This window comes from Astatotilapia calliptera, chromosome 6 (genome assembly GCF_964374335.1).
Source record: "Astatotilapia calliptera chromosome 6, fAstCal68.1, whole genome shotgun sequence".
Lineage (NCBI taxonomy): Eukaryota > Metazoa > Chordata > Actinopteri > Cichliformes > Cichlidae > Astatotilapia > Astatotilapia calliptera.
This window is the reverse complement of record NC_137427.1, coordinates 16,025,667-16,044,079: the sequence shown is the minus strand read 5'-3', so window position 1 is coordinate 16,044,079 and position 18,413 is coordinate 16,025,667. Positions and strand designations below refer to the sequence as shown.

General features: G+C 39.8%; 1 protein-coding gene across 1 annotated transcript in view; it reads right to left on the bottom strand.

Annotated features, from left to right (window-relative positions):
• usp43a (ubiquitin specific peptidase 43a) overlaps nucleotides 1-18,413 on the bottom strand; it is a 127,254-nt gene that overhangs the window by 96,880 nt on the left and 11,961 nt on the right. The window lies entirely within an intron of this gene.

Genomic DNA, 18,413 nt, shown 5'->3' with positions numbered 1-18,413 from the left:
TAATTCTCATGTGCGCAAACATGCACATAGCAGATAATACGAAATACTAACAATATACAATACACTTTTCTGTGTTTTCTTTGCGTGAATTGAAATCGTTTGTGATCGCAACCTCACGCTCTGGTTGCCTTTCGCGTGGCCTCTCATACACACTAACAGGCGTGCAGTATTTAGAAGCTGTGCTCGGGCATGGTCATAATAGCTTTTAGTGCCTAAATGCACCTAAAGTTTGTGTCGCCAAAGGATGAGTGGCAACATTCATTGAGGTGAAAAAACCCACAAAATTCTGACAGCAGGCCATGAGTGACACTGGCATAGAAGTGGGAATGAATCCGAGTTGAGATGCTGCCATGGCTCTTCTTCCAAATGTGTTTCCACCTCAGAGAGGCAAAGCATGATCCTGCCAAATTCAGCCAGGCTGACCAGAAGTGTAATCTCTTCCAGCCATGCCCACGGCTCAAATGATGAAGGCCTGAAGAAATTCTCATGATAAAACCTGGCAAACGAAGCCTTCAGGTGATGCAAAGCCAGCTGTGACTGCAGTGGCTCTGATGCTCTATGTTGTACCAGAGAAATGTGACACTACCCACAGGAATGTATACTGTAACATTTCCGTATCTTTTCCACACAGTTTCCGCTGATTTAATTTTTAAATTAAATTTACACTCAACATAAAATTAAACCATAAAAACACAAGATTTTTTACTGGTTTTACCGTTTATAGAAATATTCATTTTATGTTCAAGTGTCCTGCTTCAAGAAGTAGTTGATCCCGTTAGCCCACTCATGAGTGACAACGAATGTGACTGCTGCAGAAGTCAACTTACCCAGTGTGGCCAAAATTTAGAAACTGCCAGGCATCTCTGATCAGTTATCTGTGCTAGGAAATGGGCTGCCTGCTGTGTGTGGTAGCATTCTGAATTTAGTACGTTGCATAACATGCTGACATGATGTTTCTTAGAAAATTAGACATGGCATCTGAGGAGTGTGCGTTCACAGGTACAAATAAAAAGGAAACATGTATCTCAAAATAATTATTCCTCTTGTTATAAAAGATGCCATAGAAAAGAAAGAAGCAGGACCCAAAGAAAATAAAATGCGTGGACCTTGGACACAACCTTCAAAATAAAATATTCATTTCTGACTCAACAGAAAAAAAGATTATCTTTTAAAGAACAGCTTGGAATATAATGACTATATTATGATGTACATTTTCAATATACAGCCTTGAAATCAAAAGTCACATTTTAACAGCTGTGTAATTTTATTTTCTAAACTCTGCTCACTATTTTATAAAGAGTTAAGATACCTTTCGACATGTGTGTTGTGGACGAGTTTCTCTTCGTAAGTTTTACAGTGTTTTGAGAACATTTTATAGGAGATGAAGTGGCCACACTTTAACTCCTGGTCACAGCTTGATGATTTCGGTCTCCAGCAGGAAGAGATGATGTCTCCCACTGAGCGTGTGAATTAGGGAAGCCAGTGTTGACATACTGTAGCTGCTGGTTGCTTCTGAACACAGCCAGATCCACTCTCGTCTTTCACAGAAAGGCTGCCAGTTGAATGGCAGTCATTCCAGCACAGGGCAGGTTTTAACAAAAGTATGTTTGTACGTTTGTCAACACAATTGGAGAACTAGAACTTTGCTGATTTAATTGCACTTTGTAATCAAAAAGCTTCTGATAGAAAATCAAGCAGTGTCTACACAGTGTCTGCAAGCTTTTCTCAAAGTAGCAGAATGTAAAGCCAACATGACTGAACAAGGTCAATAAGAGATGGATGTTTTCATTACATTCTTTAAAAACTAAATGAATAAAAGCAATGCTATTAACCTCATGAGCCTGCCTTACCCTTACTGTACCATTAGCTTTTGCTCTTTCATGGTCTACCTGTGGATTTAGAAATCAGCTGGTTGTGATATGAATTTCATTACATTCATACAGAAATGCTGCACTGAGGCAATCTGTTGTGATGCACTGCACAGTGGGATATGCTGTGACAGTCCACCAGCCTACCAATGTGCCTGGTTTGTCCATGTATGCCAGTAACTCGCTGTGGCCAAGTGGCGAGTGAGACCCAAAACGTATACCCAAAGCAACCCAGGGGTTTATTGAAGCAAAGAACTGGAATATTCTTGAATGTCTGAGTCAGTCATCTGATCTTAACCAAATTGAGCATGCATTTCACTTGTTGAAGGCGAAACCTTGGACAGAAAGGCCCAAAGACAAACAGCAACTAAAAGCCGCTGCAGTAAAAGCCTGGCAGAGCATTAAAAAAAAGAGGTAGCCCAGCATGTGGAGATGTCCATGAGTTCAAGACTTCAAGCTGTCATTGCCAGCAAAGGGTTTTCAACCAAGTATTATTAGAAATTAACATTTTATTTTCAGTTATTTAATTTGTCCAATTACTTTTGAGCTTCTGAAATGAAGGGGTCGTGTTAAAAAAAATCCTATAGTTCCTCACATTTTTGTGAAATCTTTTTGTTCAGCCTACTGAATTAAAGCTGAAAGTGTGAGCATCTGAGTTGTTTCATTTTAAACTCATTGTGTAATGTGCAGAACCAAAAAGTTGTTTTTGTCCAAATATATATGGAACTAACTGTATCCTCAGGACAAAATGCAGAAACCACCACCTGACGCCACAGTTGGTCAGATTCCAAACACAAGCCTCCATATTTTAATACAGTGCAATTTAATTATATTTATATAGCGCCAAACCACAACAATAGTCACGTCAAGCTGCTTTATATTATAAGGTAAAGACCCTACAATAATACAGAGAAAACCCCAACAATCAGAAGACCCCCTGTGAGCAAGCACTTGATGACAACAGGAAGGAAAAACTCCTTTTTAACAGGAAGAAAGCTCCCACAGAATCGCATCGAGCAAACTAACAACAATTGCTTTACAATCTGGAAACTGGTACCTAAGTTAGTGAGGTCAAGTGAGGTCAAGCTTAAATGACATGAATGAAATGACAGCCATATTTTGCTGGTGACAAAACTGAACAGGAAACCATATTATCATTTTTACGTTGAAGTGTACCAGGAACTTGGTGTGATTAAAGGGAGTGAGAGAAGAGAAATTTCTAGAGAAGAATGCGATTGAGACACCGACAGAGCAACATAGGGACCGAGTCAGAGAGGCAGAAGGGATGTGGTCCAGAGCAGGGGAGGAATGAAAGAAATGCTGTCCATGCATTAAACCAGCTGACTCACCTCTATTCTTTCAGCTACAGCTAATTCGGCCTATTCAAAGCTAGCTTATGGTAACAAGGCAATCTGGGAGATAATGCTGGAAACCACTGGCATTGTTAACCCCACTTCCCCCTGTATTTCTCTGCTCTCTTCTCACCACCTTTGTCCACTCTCACTTCCTCTCTTTACTGGCACTTTCTTTTCACATTAAATTTCGAGTCCACAGCAACAAATAAATATGCCCACGCTGTTCTGTGCTTTCTTTGAACAAAACAATTGCCCTTTCACTTGTGTTTCTTTATGATTCTGGATCAAAAAGCCACACGCAAACAGCTGCACATGAACTTCTTCTGAGCGTAGTCCTATCCCACAAGAACCCTGCGTGTATCCACTTGATTTCATGCAGTGCAGCAAGACCCGCCACTCTTTGGCTGTTACTATGGGGATGCCAGCTGGGCCAAAACAAAGGCAGAACAGAAAACGAGCAGCCTGAGACAAGAGGCACTGGCAGAGCTCTGACAGCCAAATCAGCCTTGGCTTTATAAGCTAGAACCACCTATCTCTGTTTTTCTGTGTCTCTTATTCCGAAGTGTTTATTTTCAGACAAATGTTGATTTAGAAGAATATATTAGGTTTAGTTTTTGAGATGAAGGGGAGAGAATTAATTAGCTTCCTAAGAGGAAGGACTCTGCTTGCTTTGATGAAGTTGTGCTCTGAGTTGACCAGTGGCAGAGCCTCTGGTTGTATCAGGAAAAAAAAGAGAAGTACCAAAGCTGATCTGCGCTTGGCATCCTGGGAAAGACAGAAAGAGATCCACTGCTAAAAGGCAACTTGACATCTTTTAAAACTAGCTAAGGTAATTTGACAGTGTTATATTGTGGACAATGCAGGAAATTGCACAGATTGAATATGTAAATAAATAAAAACACTTTTAAAACTTTTCTACTCTGTACTGAGAGACACAATAAGAATTGCACGAGGTTGGCCAGTATCCTGAAAGAAAAGTCACAACACTTCTGATGCCAACTTTGTGAATAAAGTCAACAAAGCCAAACAGAAAATATAAACAAATAAGACATAGAGATTTGAATTTCAGTTTCATATAGAGGTGATGTTCTCAAAAGCTCCTTTATTGATTTTAAAAACCAACACAGCAGCAACTTCAGAGAAATATTCCAGAGGCCTTTCAACGTGTCTCCGTGTAGGAATCAGTGTTTTATGGATAGAATTCCAGAAAAAGCCACTAAAACTGTCAGCTGAATCTGCCATCTTATTACTCTTACCTGCACATGGAAATGTAAAATAGAAATAAATAAAAAATACAAGTAAGTGCAAATAAATATTATTATATAAATATTATAAATATGACATTGCTTATAATTGTGTCACTGTGCCACCCAGCTAATGGTTTGGCTGCAAAATGGTAAAGGGGGTGTGATAAAAGGGCTACAGGTGTTCATGTTATGACTTGCCAACTAAACACTTAACTGTTGGTGTAGCAAGAAACTGTGACTCCAGACCAAAACAGGCCCAAATATGAGTAGTGAAGATCGGCAGAACTGAAGCTAATTATCAGTGGGTCTGTGTTGAAGGTTGCTTGTCTAATGATACCTGAGATTCATGCTTCCCCATGTAGCTGGTGGCCAAACTCTTACATGAGCAGTGCCAAACTCCAACCCCCCTAGGTTGTCGTCAAATATAACCTCATTGCTTAATAGCACATTTAATAGAGCTTAAAGATCCGCAAGATCTTCAACTTTTTGCAGATGATGTGAGTCTGTTGGCTTCATCAGGTGGTGACATCCAGCTCACACTGGAGTGATTAGCAGCCAAGTGTGAAGTGGCAGGAATGAGAATCAGCAACTCCAATTCTGGGGGCCATGGTCCTCAGCCAGAAAAGGTTGGAGTGCCCGCTTGAGTTATTGCCCCAAGTGGAAGAGTTTAAGAATCATAAGCGTCTTGTTCATGAGTGCAGGGAGAGGGGAGCGGGAGACTGACAGATGGATTGGTGCATCCCTGCAGCTGCAGTGATGCGGACGCTGTGCTGGACTGTCGTGGAAGAGAGAGCTCAGCGTAAAAGCAAAGCTCTCGATTTACTGGTTGATCTATGTCCCTACCCTCACCTATGGTCACAAGTTTTGGGTAGTGACCAAAAGAACAAGATCGTGGATACAAGCGGCAGAAATGAGATTTCTCAGAGAGGTGGCTGGCCTCTAATTTCATGATAGGGTGAGGAGTTCGGGCATCTGGGAGGGGCTCAGAGCCGCTACTCCTCCACATCAAAAAGAGCAAGTTGCGGCAGTTCGGCATCTGACAAGGATGCCTCCTGGGTGCCTTCTGGGTCAGATGTTAAAAGCATGTTCCACCGGGAGAAGGCCCCAGGCCAGACCCAGGACGCCTTGGTGTTTTCCCGGACAAGCTGGACGACCTGGTGCCGGATAAGCTGATGGATGGTTGGATGGATGCTTAATAGCAAGAGTGGTTAAGTGACCATCATAGTAGGTTTTTTTGTTGTTGTTTTGGTTTTTCTTGAAGATTTAGGCTTTAACAATTTTGACTAAAATGCTGCAAAATTATCAGCAATTGACAGAGTTCTTGGTTTTTTAACTACTGTAAAATAATATGTGGATAGTACATTTTATGCATTACTTTGTATTTTTGCCATTCTAGTAAATAATAATGCTGCCATCACCGATTAAAGTGCTTCTGTTTTTTGAGCCACGCAAAGTCAGTGCCTCTTTTTAAACCCTTTATCCTTCTGGAAAATCTGCCACACTGGCACATTAGCACTTAAGCTGCAGTAAAACCAACAGGAAACACACACACACACACACACACACACACACACACACACACAGCTACAATGAAAAGTGTCACACTACTCAAAACAAGCTGAGGGACTAAAAATCTATATTATTTTAAGCCTCGGAACTATGCCAAGATTATTCATAATTATGTTTTTAATCAAATACAAATCAGTTATTTTGTATTATTTATTTTCATTCTTCATTGGATATTATGATAAATGATTTGAACTTAAGCAAGATATAAATAAATCATTAGAGTTTCAGGCCATTGAGGACAATGACAAACACTAAAGAGCTGGTGAGACAGGAACAGGTCAGACTGCATCACAGAGACGGGTCCTGTTCAACAGGCGCACAGGTGTCAGGAAGAGACAACCATATAAGGACGCCAAGAATCTGAAGGTGGGTGTGGTGGAAGTGAACAAACGTGAACGTTGAACCTCTAGTTTACACTTTGCTTACTTGAATATCATCAACAAAAAGTATATTCACATGTTCCTTCAGTTTGCATAGCCACCAGCAAGACCAGTTTTCAGGAACAAACACTGCTTCATGCAGAAGACAACACAAGGCAGTAAGCACTAAAAAATGTTGCAGGAACTCATTGGAGGATTTACGACTGAATGATTATTCTTCCTGGCTTCCTGTTACCTTCCTGACATTTTACAAGTGAATAACAGCCCACAGGTATCTGTATCTTCTTATGAATAACTAGGCAAAAAACACATGAGATCTGGTACCATAATCAACAGAGCTAATTTTGCACCTTTCATGCAATTTACCCTATGATTAAACCTGCTGAGTAATTTTCAATAGCCAAAAGGCATTCTGACAAGAGACAAATGTACTGCACTTCAGAAAATAACTAATTGCAGGGTGTAATAAAATTACCACCTTGCGGTTATATACCTCCACCAATTAGTCAAGTTTACATCCATATTTAACGTCAAAGGATGCCATTTTCTGTAACAAATTGTAACAATTTTAAGAATATAAGGTTATATAAGTAAAAATAAACTAAAATAACATGATTAGGTTTTCTTGTTCTAGTTGTGGAGTATGAAGTAGCTGACAGTATGTTATTTTATACATCCTAAAAAGTGTTATACATGAGCAAGTTACTGCCAAATGTGTTCTGTGAGGTCAAAATGACCTTTGACCACCAAATTCTAACCCTGCGTGAGTCTAAATCATTTAGTGACAAATTTGAGGTGTTCGTAAAACTCTGTGTTCACAGCAACAAAAAAGTAGTGCAAAGGACATCTGCCTTCAGCCATGGCTGTCAACACTGTAGAGACATAAAAACTGGTCTGCAGTAGCTGGTGACCTATTAGTGTCCCCTCCTCCAAAAATAATACACTACACTATACCCTACAAAATATCCTAAGTCCTACAAATCTCTCTCTACTTTCCACTTGCTGTCTGTTTGACTTCCTTGGCTTCTAGTTGAGTACAGAACAAGTTTATCAGCTGCTCTTGAACATCTAAAAAAAAAAGGATTTCCTTTGAAATATTAATAGATTTGATTAAATGTTTCCAAACAAATGTTGTGAATATTTAATTCACATAGTCGAACTCATTAAAAGCGTTTTGCAGTAAATGCCTAACAGCAGGTTGGTGCCAGTGTCTATAATTTACTCGTAAATACTGACAGGAGGACTGACAGGAGAACTGACAGGAGAACTGACCGTAGAACGTAGCATGAACAAGTTCTGAAATAGAAAGTACGCCCGTCAAAACTTAAAAAGAAAAACAAAAGAGAGTTACAGAAAGCGGCAAGTAAAAGAGGGCTAGCAAGCCAGATCTCTGTCCTGTTGACTCCTTTAAAAAATAGGGAAGTTTTAAAAGCTCTGTTGAAAGCTTTTCCACGCTGTGTCACACATTAACACTCCCAGAAGTGATGCCTGTAGGTCACGAAGGAAGGACAGGAGGCGGTCAGCAGGATGTATCTGCGGCAATCTCCTGAGCACGAATCAATCGCTGGGCTAACATTGCTGCCACTTATAGATCTCCTCTGTGTCTGTCTCCCTCTCTCTGTGACTGTTTTACCCCCTGAGAGGACATTTTTAATTTTTCATAACCTCCTGTAGCATGGCATTTCAGTCACAGCACTCCTCTGTAGGAGTGCTCTGCGGATAAAGGTAGAGGCAGATTTCTATTTTTTACAAGTCCAGCCAACTTCATAGTAGTTATCTGCATGGCAGTCACACCATTGCTACTAAAGATATCATTTTCAGCTGTGCTGGAGTTGGTAAAGTTTGGCTTAAGGGTGAATCACTTTTGGATAGATGTTCTTTAAAGAATAATATACAGTCAATACCTGACAGTTCTCCTCTAACTTATTTAACTTTCTTGTCTTTCTTCCCAGACTATGACTCTAAAAGTCAATACGTGCCAAATCATACTTGATTTAAGTCTAACCACTGATCTTGTGCACCTTTGAACTCATTATAGAGCTGCTGCAATTTTTATTCGTTAGTGATTAGGGTGGGTGGTGAGTGAAGATTATGTTGATCTGTTCAAAAAGGCTCTGTGTAAAGTGACATGCACCACAGTTCGGGACATTTCTGCTGAGCAGTCTCGCTCAGACGCATCAGGACATTAGAGCAGAATATCCCTGTGACAGTAAAAACTCCTGACCTGGTGTTCTTGGCCACTATTTACTTTTCGCTGAAAGCTGCTGTTTAGTCTGTGGGTTAAAGCTGGAGACCCTTCTCTCACACTAGTGATGATCAGAAACATCAGTGTCAGAATTTACAGTCTCCAAAAGAGCAATTTAAGAAATATCAGTCTGGATCTGGGCTGAAGGTGCATGAGAAGATGATCTTGGAAGAGAGGCTGGTTAGAGGGCACCTGGCTAAATAGAAAGAAGCTTCTGGTCCCCCCAAGAGGCATTTGTTTGTTAAACTGCCCCTCACAGAAAGTCGCAGTGCCAAGGGGTGAACTGGTGAAAAGTTGTACCTGTAAATGAGCTGTGTTAGAGTTTTGCTACTTTTTTTCTTCTTTATTTCTCTTGTTAGCTTTAGTTTTCTTCACCATTGCACAGTAAATATGCTGTAAAAATAGGCAAATAAAAAAGAAACTAGACTCTTGAACAGTGTTTAAGGGCCCCCTTCTTTCTACCTTTACCAATCGGTCAACTGTCACAGCTGCTTTTAGCAAAAATCCCTCCTTAAACCTCTACAGAAGCCGCTTGCACAGCAAGTAAACAGCTTGTTAGGTGTCATTACAGAACATTGTCAAAACATTGCTTAGTGGCTTGAAAATAGCTCTGATGGTTTTTGTTTCCAGACTGTTTTCATCACCTTTATCAGCTGAACTTCTGTTGCAGCCTTGTGGTATAAAACTAGCAGCTACAACAGTGGCATCCTGCTGCTTCAGAACACTTGCTTAAAATAAGACACTGTGTTCAAACAAATAAACAGAAAAATGCTCAAATATGGATTGTTTCTGACCTTATCTCTCTGCGGGGTCTCATCTCTGTTCTTAACTCTGAAACTCTCGCAGAAAATCCCAACCTTCTCCGTTACCGCTCTCAGCACTGGACATATGTAATAGTGTCCTCAGGCTTTTCTTCCTTGCTTTGTTTCCTTTCTGCGAACTCTCCCACAGCCATGCATACTACGAAAGTTCTGAATTCACAAGAAAAAAAACAAAAAAAGTACTTCGACTCATAAGCTCTAGTGGGCATAGTGCTAGTGTTCCTCCTTCTTATTCTCTTTCACTTTACATCCTCTTTCTTGCAATTTGCTTCGGTGAATTTTTGAGGGATGATGCAATGAATTAAATTAAAACAGAGGAAGGTTGTCTTAAATTTCAAGGCTAACACAAAAGTATAGGTGACGTATTGATCAGTTCAGGCTTGATACAAAGGAATTCCAAAGCACTGTCAGAGCCGGGCAGTGGAAATCAGGCCAAAGTAAAAATGGGAATTGTGGCTGTGGGTATTCACCTCAATACCCACAGCCACACAAGCCCAGCCCAAAAAATCTGCATTATGTCTCTTTAGAGTTTCAGAGAGTGTACGAAGAGGGTGGGCGGTGGTGGATGGGTGACAGGGCACGATAAGGCTTACTCATTCATCCATCCCTCACTAGCTAGTAGATCAAGATATTACGTCAGGAAAGAGGCTTAAAAAGACATTTGAACATTGGAGGTGAATTATGAATGAAGCCGTGGCAAGAAAGAGAAGGCAAAAAGATATGTGGAGAAATATTTCAAAGACCGGAGGTCTCCACCCCCCCTCATGTAAATCCTATTAGAGTGGTAGGATAGCAAAGTGGGATTAGCTGACCTAGTCCATTCGGTCCAGACTGCTTCACACTGATAAAACACATCACTCTCAGATACACTGCTACACAGAGGTTCCTGCATCTTACTTACAGATGTACAGCCTCAGTGTTGTGAAGGCCTTAACAAGCCAACAGGATCCAACACGGCAACAACATGCTGCGAGAGTTCTTTTCAACATCAAACATTTACCCCCCCTTTTTTTTCCAACGGTAACCCTCTTTGAAAACTGCATCAAAAAGAAATACTTGTCTCACACACACACACACACACACACACGCACGCACGCACGCACGCACACACGCACGCACGCACGCACGCACGCACGCACAAAGAATAATAACTCCAGGATAAAACTCCAGGATGTTTCTTTCAGGAATGAGCATTCTCTCTCTGTCAGGAGGAATCTGTGGCATCTTGGAAATGTCACTTGCTGTTACAATCAGGTGGCTGGCCCGGTGTTTGCTATGTTAAGGGTTATACTGCCACAGAGAAGGAGGGGAGAAGCAAGCTGGGCAGTAAAGAGGGAGGGGGTCAAGGTTTCACAACAGAAGAACCTGTCTGATGGTCATCCTTTCTCTCCATCAGTTATTGTTAAATACAAGAGATTGTGTAACATTTTAATAGGAAATCATTCTGATTAGGGACAAACATGGGGTTTTGTGAGTGAAATTGAACATCTACTGCATCCATATCTTTTTGTTTTGTTGTGAAGGCTGACTGTCTACCCATGAAAGAGTATGCTGCTTTTTCTGCCTGTTCATGGCTAGTTTGAGAATTTCTGTGAACTGATCCATGATACTGCCAAGAAACACAGCTTGTGCACTCAACTGGTACAGAGAAATACGGAGGCCACCTTAACAAACAAATGTCAACGAACGGTTTCAGGTTCACATTTAATTATTAAAATGTCTCATTGATGGTGCTGTTAAGATTAAATCTGTCCTTTCCTAGCATCACATAACAAGAAAACACGTTTTGATTGGTCAGTTTATTAACTTGTTATCATTAAAAGCTGAAGATGCATCTATAACATCTAACCTACAACAGACTTACAACAGTCACACCTAAAGACCGTTCTCATCAACAAGCAAGATGTTTTGACTGAGCAAATGCACTAAACTACACACCAAACAATGAGTAAGTAACAACTAGAACTTTTAACAGTGCAACCTTGCAGGTAGCCGACGCAAAAGTGACACGTTTCATGGTCGATGTCAGGTGGAAATGTCAAAAACTTTCTGGATCTCAAGACTTAAGATGAGAATCCTAATATACCACCTATGCTATGATTTTTCATGCACACTATTAACACCCCAATTACAAAAAGTGATTCAATCCAGCTTGGTCTCATAAGCAACAACTATCCCAAAAGGCAACAGGAATTACAACCCTAGGGTATCACTTTTGGTCAGTTTGAATCAATCAACACAATTTCAAGGTGGGAATATGAAAGTCACCAGTTCAGCAGCTGGCTACATGTAAAATATAATCCTGACTTGTTTAATAATGAGTAGCATCTTGGCAGAACGCATTAATGTTACAGGCATATAATCCTCAATTATTCTTTTTAATATTTAATGAACATTTGTCATAATTAGATGGTAAATTCTCGACATATGATCAATCATGTTTTTGAAGTCACAAAACCATATCAGGCGTTCCTTTGGCACTCAGATACTAATATTACTGAGAGATTAGTTTGTAGTGAAAAAGGTTTGGAAGATTCTAAGTTTTATGAGACTTGAAAGCTGCTTTTAAAATTTCATAAAGGCTCCTATTTACAATGTGAGATATGAAATATTAGCAGCTCCTTGACGCTCAACAGTAGTATTTTCAACTAGATTTTTTTATGTTCAACATTTGCATTTTTCTTGTCAACATCATATTATTAGCATTCTGTAGCAGCGTTGACTTGTTTGAACAGTTCCACGGTTAACTTGGAGCATTTTCTGCTTTATTTTGAGCCATCACTATACAGCAAAGTGCAGCTTCTCAAACAAATATATCTCCCTTCTTTCAGATTTCCATTTTTATTAGCGTGAAACACGTCTCTGTCTCCCATAGTGAGAGACAGAGACACTTGCATTTTTGACAGGCGCAGGAGGCAGATGCGATCTAAGAGTGTCGATGTCCTGATAACTGACACCATTGAAGAAGACACCAGATCAAGGATGCCTCAACCTCCCCCTATCGCCCTACCTGTCAACTAATTCATTCACTGACATTTGCTCTCCACCCCTCTGGAGATCTAGAGCCAAAAACTCATGGAGAGCTATCAAACTCACTATTTCTGTTCCTGTTGATAAAAGGGCTTGCTCGCTTTACCACAACCACTGACCCGATTTCAAACTCTGCTCTGAGGCCGGGAGATTTTACTCTTCCTCACTCCACAGTCAACCCCCTGGGGCAGAAAGGCCGACCACTATCGGCATTTAAAATTGAATAATGCAGCGCTTTGGCACCAGGGTTGAACTGGCAAACCTTCTATCACACTTCTGTCCATAGGTTGTGACCAGAGATGGGCAGTAACGCGTTACTTGTAACGCGTTACTGTAATCTGATTACTTTTTTCAAGTAACGAGTAAAGTAAGGGATTACTATTGCAAAATCAGTAATTAGATTACCGTTACTTTCCCGTAGGAACGCTGCGTTACTGCGTTACTAAAACCGTGATTTTTTTGCGAGAATGTCTCATGACAGTGACGTAAGCAAGTGCGACGTTGGTGACAGCAGCTGTGTGCAGATCAACAATGGATAATATATCGAGTGCGGGAGAGAGTATGAGCGTGCAGCGTTTAAAGTGTGGAAGCACTGACCTTACTTTGAGTTTGATTCCATAAAAAGTGACAAAAACATTAGCGTCCATCGTGCGTGGGAAGAAAACTTCTTTTTACAGCGAAAAAAACCCCTAAACTTCCGAGCAAGCACCGAGTAGCTACGACGTGATGGGAAACTCACAGAGACACTCGCGCGGATTCTTCAACTGACCGCAGCACACCTGCACCAGGGTAACCCTCCGCCTACCCTGCTCCTGCTTTACAGGTGAAAATAGAGCAAAAGGACCGCTGAGTCTTTGACTTTATTTATTTTCTGCTGTGTTTTACTTGCATCTGTTTGAAAGAGTGAGTGAAAACACAAAAAATATTTTATTTTATGTGCTGGAATGTGTAGAAAATAGGTTTAAATGTTAATCTCTAATTTATTCAAGTCAGAGAATGTTGCATATAATTAAATGTTTTGCTTGATGCATGAAGTTAAAAGATTAAAACTGATAAAACAAGTTAAAAAAAGAGACTTTTCCATTTGATTACATTTTGTATGATGGATTATGTAGAAAAAGTAGAATTGGGCTGAAAGATCTATCACTTTATCACCTCTTCAGGTTGTAAATCGTGTTTTTAAAAAGTAACTAAGTAACTAAGTAACTAAGTAATTAATTACTTTTGAAAATAAGTAATCAGTAAAGTAAAGTAACGGGATTACTTTTTTGGGGGAGTAATCAGTAATTAGTTACTGATTACTTTTTTCAAGTAACTTGACCAACACTGGTTGTGACAGATGAGTTTTTAAACGCACTTGCTCTAAATCCCATGCGTGGAAAGGCCGGAGGTAAAACTGCAACGCCGCTCTATGTGTGCACTCAGCAAGTGGGAAGTTTAGACTAGTCCCCGATATGAAGTGTTTGTTAGTTTGTTGGTTTTTCTCACCAGATGTATTGCAACAATCTAGAAAATCGCCATATATTTAGAGCTGCTGAAGGCAGAAGGAACATTGCAATTCACAACTTATGAGGCCACTAATATCATGTAATCTGTCATGGCTTTGAGGCAGTGGTAGCAATGTTCAGTGGCAACCAGCGAGTCAATAAAAATAGCCCACACTTGTAGCTAAAGCCGTTTCTCTAGGCTCTCGGCTGCCAGTGTAAGAGTCAGTGGAGACTATACTAATCTTATCTTTTCACTTCTTGATTTTCTTTTTATATACTCAAGTAGCAACTGTTTGACTGCACATAACCACGTCTTCACTTTGGTCTTCTGGTAGCTGGTAAGGAATGCTGTTGATGTGGAGCCAGTGAAGTGAGAAGGAAACCAAGCAAGTTTAGTGAGGTCCCATTGAAGGGTGGATTAACATTACTGAGCTGCATTCCAGTGTGTTCACAGTAATGTTTACGTAATGCTACTTGAGCAGAGTTGCTGGACTGGTCACACCGCTTATACAGCAGGTGAGCTCCAGAAACAAAGTCTCTGAAGCCATTTGACCCTTCTACACACTACAGCAAGTCCATTATTTGTAAGGTTATCGATATAATGCACTGCATTGTGTGTAAGCTTATACTCCATATCACATTACCATTATATTAAGCAAACAAAAAAACAATAGCTTTTGGAGTAAACTCTAGCTTTATGAAACCAGCTTGGTTTTTACAATACTGCGTCAGAATACTTTAACTTCTTTTATTTAACTTTAAGGGCTGAAACTTGTATTGTACTTTTCTGCTCTAACCTTTTTACCTTGGTTTTGCCACGCTGTATATGTGAGTCTGTTCAAACAGACTGAGAAAGACCAGCTGTCTCTAGCGGGAGGTCTCATAAATCAATAACCCATTCATCTATTCAGTAAACTGCTTATTATGACCAGGCTCTCAGGGGATCTAAAACCTATACTAGAATGTGTAAAATAAGATAGACAGCATAGAGCAAGGACATCACAGCAGCTCCAAAGACACAGGCCTGAAATCAATGAATAAATATCCAGTTATCCCCATACTGTGTGAACATTCAATTAAACAGATTTGCAGTTCATAGAATATGTCACTAACAAACCTCAGGCGATATTTTGACTGGCCTTCAGCTCATAGTTTTGTTAATCTGTGGACATGCAGGCATTCAATATTGTGGAAAACTCTAGAGCCATCTTTGAGTGTTTTATATTTTGATTCCAATCAAACCTTATTCTAATGTTTTTAAAGTGGTATTAAGCAACAATGCATTGAGTCCAGACTGTGATGAAGAACATTTAAACTCATCAGAACTGTGCAAACTCTGTATTTGCCCTGAATACTGTATTTCTGCATGTTTTAACTCACCGGACATATTTTCCATTTCCGCAGCAAAACATAAAGAAATCGATGGTTTTCACAGTTTTTTCCCAAAAACTATCGCAAACCTTGAAAATATGAGCGAAACAGTGTTTCACATCTTGCATCCAGTACATAATACAACATGTTTGTGTTTTCCTGATAATCGGTGTAAGGCCTTCAGCAAAGCAATAGGTGAAAAACAAACTTGAGTATATTCATGTTTTAAGAGGAAATCATTTTTTCCCCCTGAACACTTCAACACATCTCTAGAGGACAGATGATGACAAGAATAAAGATGAGACAGGAAAAATGTGGAACATCACAAGGTTGTCAAAAAAATTCATTAAAGAGGCAGGTACAGCTTGTAGAGGGTGTAGCTCCTGTAATGTAAAGAACTGCTCTCAAGAGGAGGTAAAATAAATATTAAGTATGCGTGCTGTTGTTAAAGTAAGCTTAACCAAACAGGCCTCTGATACATTAAACAACCTGAGGGACAGCAAGTTTGACAAATGGTATATATCCTGTAAAAAAAAAAAAGGATTGTGCAATACAGGATGGAAATAAACCAGAGTTAAAATGATTAGCTGATTGACCAATCAGTTGAAAGATCAGCTGCAAGATCGTGGACCTTAAAAATCTTAAGTATTTAAACTAAAATAAAATGTGGATGCACAAAAGCGGCCTTAGTTGTGAATGAGCATTTTGATTGATATCAAATGTTTGTTATGTGACTATTCAGTGTGACTGGACCCACACAAGGAAGTGGAACAACACTTACTATGAGGTTATGCACAGGAAGGATTGTTGTGAATTTCACACCATGGATTTTGTTGTTATTTAACTTAGTTTTCTAAACTCAAGTCTCAACCAATCTGTAAGTAGGAGATAAAAACAGATTAGCCACAGGTTTAAAACAGCTAAGATGGGGAGTGTGTGTAAGAGCCGATTGCTATCTGATTAAAGGCTACTTTGCAGTTGAGTATAATGGAATGAAAGAAGAAAACAAAACCACAGTCTGGGCAGTTGAAGAGTGTCTTCACTGAATATTTTTTATGTTTTTTTAATCCAACTGTCAAACATAGATTTCATCACTAAATAAGCTTATGCTTCTGTTCAATAAGTGAGATATATAATCATTCTTCTGACCGCTTTCCTGGGTTGCCTTTATATCCCTTCCACTTTCCAAAACTCAGTACTGATCATCATTTATGTAGTCTAATCATCTCCTTTCCAGCCTTCTCTGAGCCAATCAGCCTCCATGCTGTGTGCTTTAAAATCCCAGTCCTCTTCTGTCATTCTACCTTTCAGACTCTGATGCAACCCACCTCATACCCATCTCTGCCTCACCCTGGACCCTCAGAGCGCCACCCAAACATCTCTCTTCATCTTCACCAGCACCAGTGTCTAGACTCCAGGAAGTCCTGTTTTAATTCCTGTCACTGCTGGGATTCCAGTCTGCTATGATTCATAGGAGTCTAATCGCCAAATAGCTTAACTGAATTTTGTATCTTAATAAATGTTCAGTTCTTCCAAACAATCTCCACTTAATCAAATATTGTAAAACCATACATGCATATAAGGTTTTTGAATTACAACAGTGCTGCATGAATGAAATCAGTTTGTAGAAAAATGAAAGAGTTTTAGGTAACAGGGAAGAAAAACAAGAAAATAAAACTCCTTATACACAGAACCCTTGTCCATAAACTGATGCTAAATGTAAAGTAAAAATAAAACAAATCGAAATTCCTGGCTCGTGTGAAAAAAGCCAGTTATTTTCCTCATCTCTGCCTCACTGCCACAGTGGAGGAAAGCGGCTTTATCATACCATGATTCACTGGCAGCCTAATGAGAGCTACAGTCCTAAGCTGTTTATGTTGCATAAAGGACAGCCGCTATTAGCACTGGTGTCAGAGTGGGGGAGCTGGACATTGGGTGGCAGTGCAGCAACAGTTAAGCTTGTAACAGTACTCATTTACTACCAAGTCCTCAGCTGGCGGCCTGTAGCGGAGGCCGCATGGTTGGCAAACTCCAGATGAACTGAAGAAACAGGATGATACTTAGCATACGTGATTAAACACAAGAGGGATGTCAGAGTGGATGCTGATCACAGCAGGTTTTCACATTTAGTATTCAGTGTCATAAAATACACAAATATTTGTAAAGACATTCATGGACATGATGCATTTTCTAGCCCATTTCCCTTTTATTAACCATGCCAACTAAACCCTAACACCAGTTTTTAGCCTAAAGCAGCCAAAACTCTTTCAAAAAATATCCTCATTTTCTTTTAAACAGCCAGAAAATAAAACCACCTAAATTCAAACTGCTTTAACATTTAACATTAAGTTAATTTGTATCCGTCAACAATAATCTTTTAAAAAAAATAGTGGGACTCGAGAAAAAATGTAGCAGTAGAAACTATAGTTGCCATAAAATGTGACATGTCTACCATTTGTTCCCTTTAACCATATCACACCTAGTTCTGGTGTGATAGTTCTAATTCTCCACATGCACGGTAGCAAGGTGAGCATCCCACATCAGAGACAGAGACAAGGACACGGAGAGTGTGGGAATGAATGACTGCCACTTCAGCAGCTTCAGAAAACAGTCACTGCACACAAAGATTCATTTCAGACCAACTGCAGCTGAAAGAACAAAACCGTTCTGACCCTTCACAGATTCAGCTCCACTTGGAGCAGAGAAGATTTAAGGTCTGTGGTGAAGAGACGAATTTCCCCCAGAAATATTTGTTTTCTTACCCATGTTCCTTAAATAAAATGAAAACCATGATTAAGACTGCCACATTAACACAAGACTGCATCCCAAAATACATTTACTGGCATAATTTAACAGTGCTTTGTTTGTTTGTTTGTTTGTTTGGGTTTTTCGTGAAATTCACTTCTGCAATTTAAATTTGATCACACTGTTAAAACAAATTTGATGGATTTTAGTGCAACCTGGAAGTGTCAGGTGTAAGTATATTTGTAGAAAGTTGTCACTTTTGTGTGTGTTTAAAAAGAAATCGAATGAGACCAAG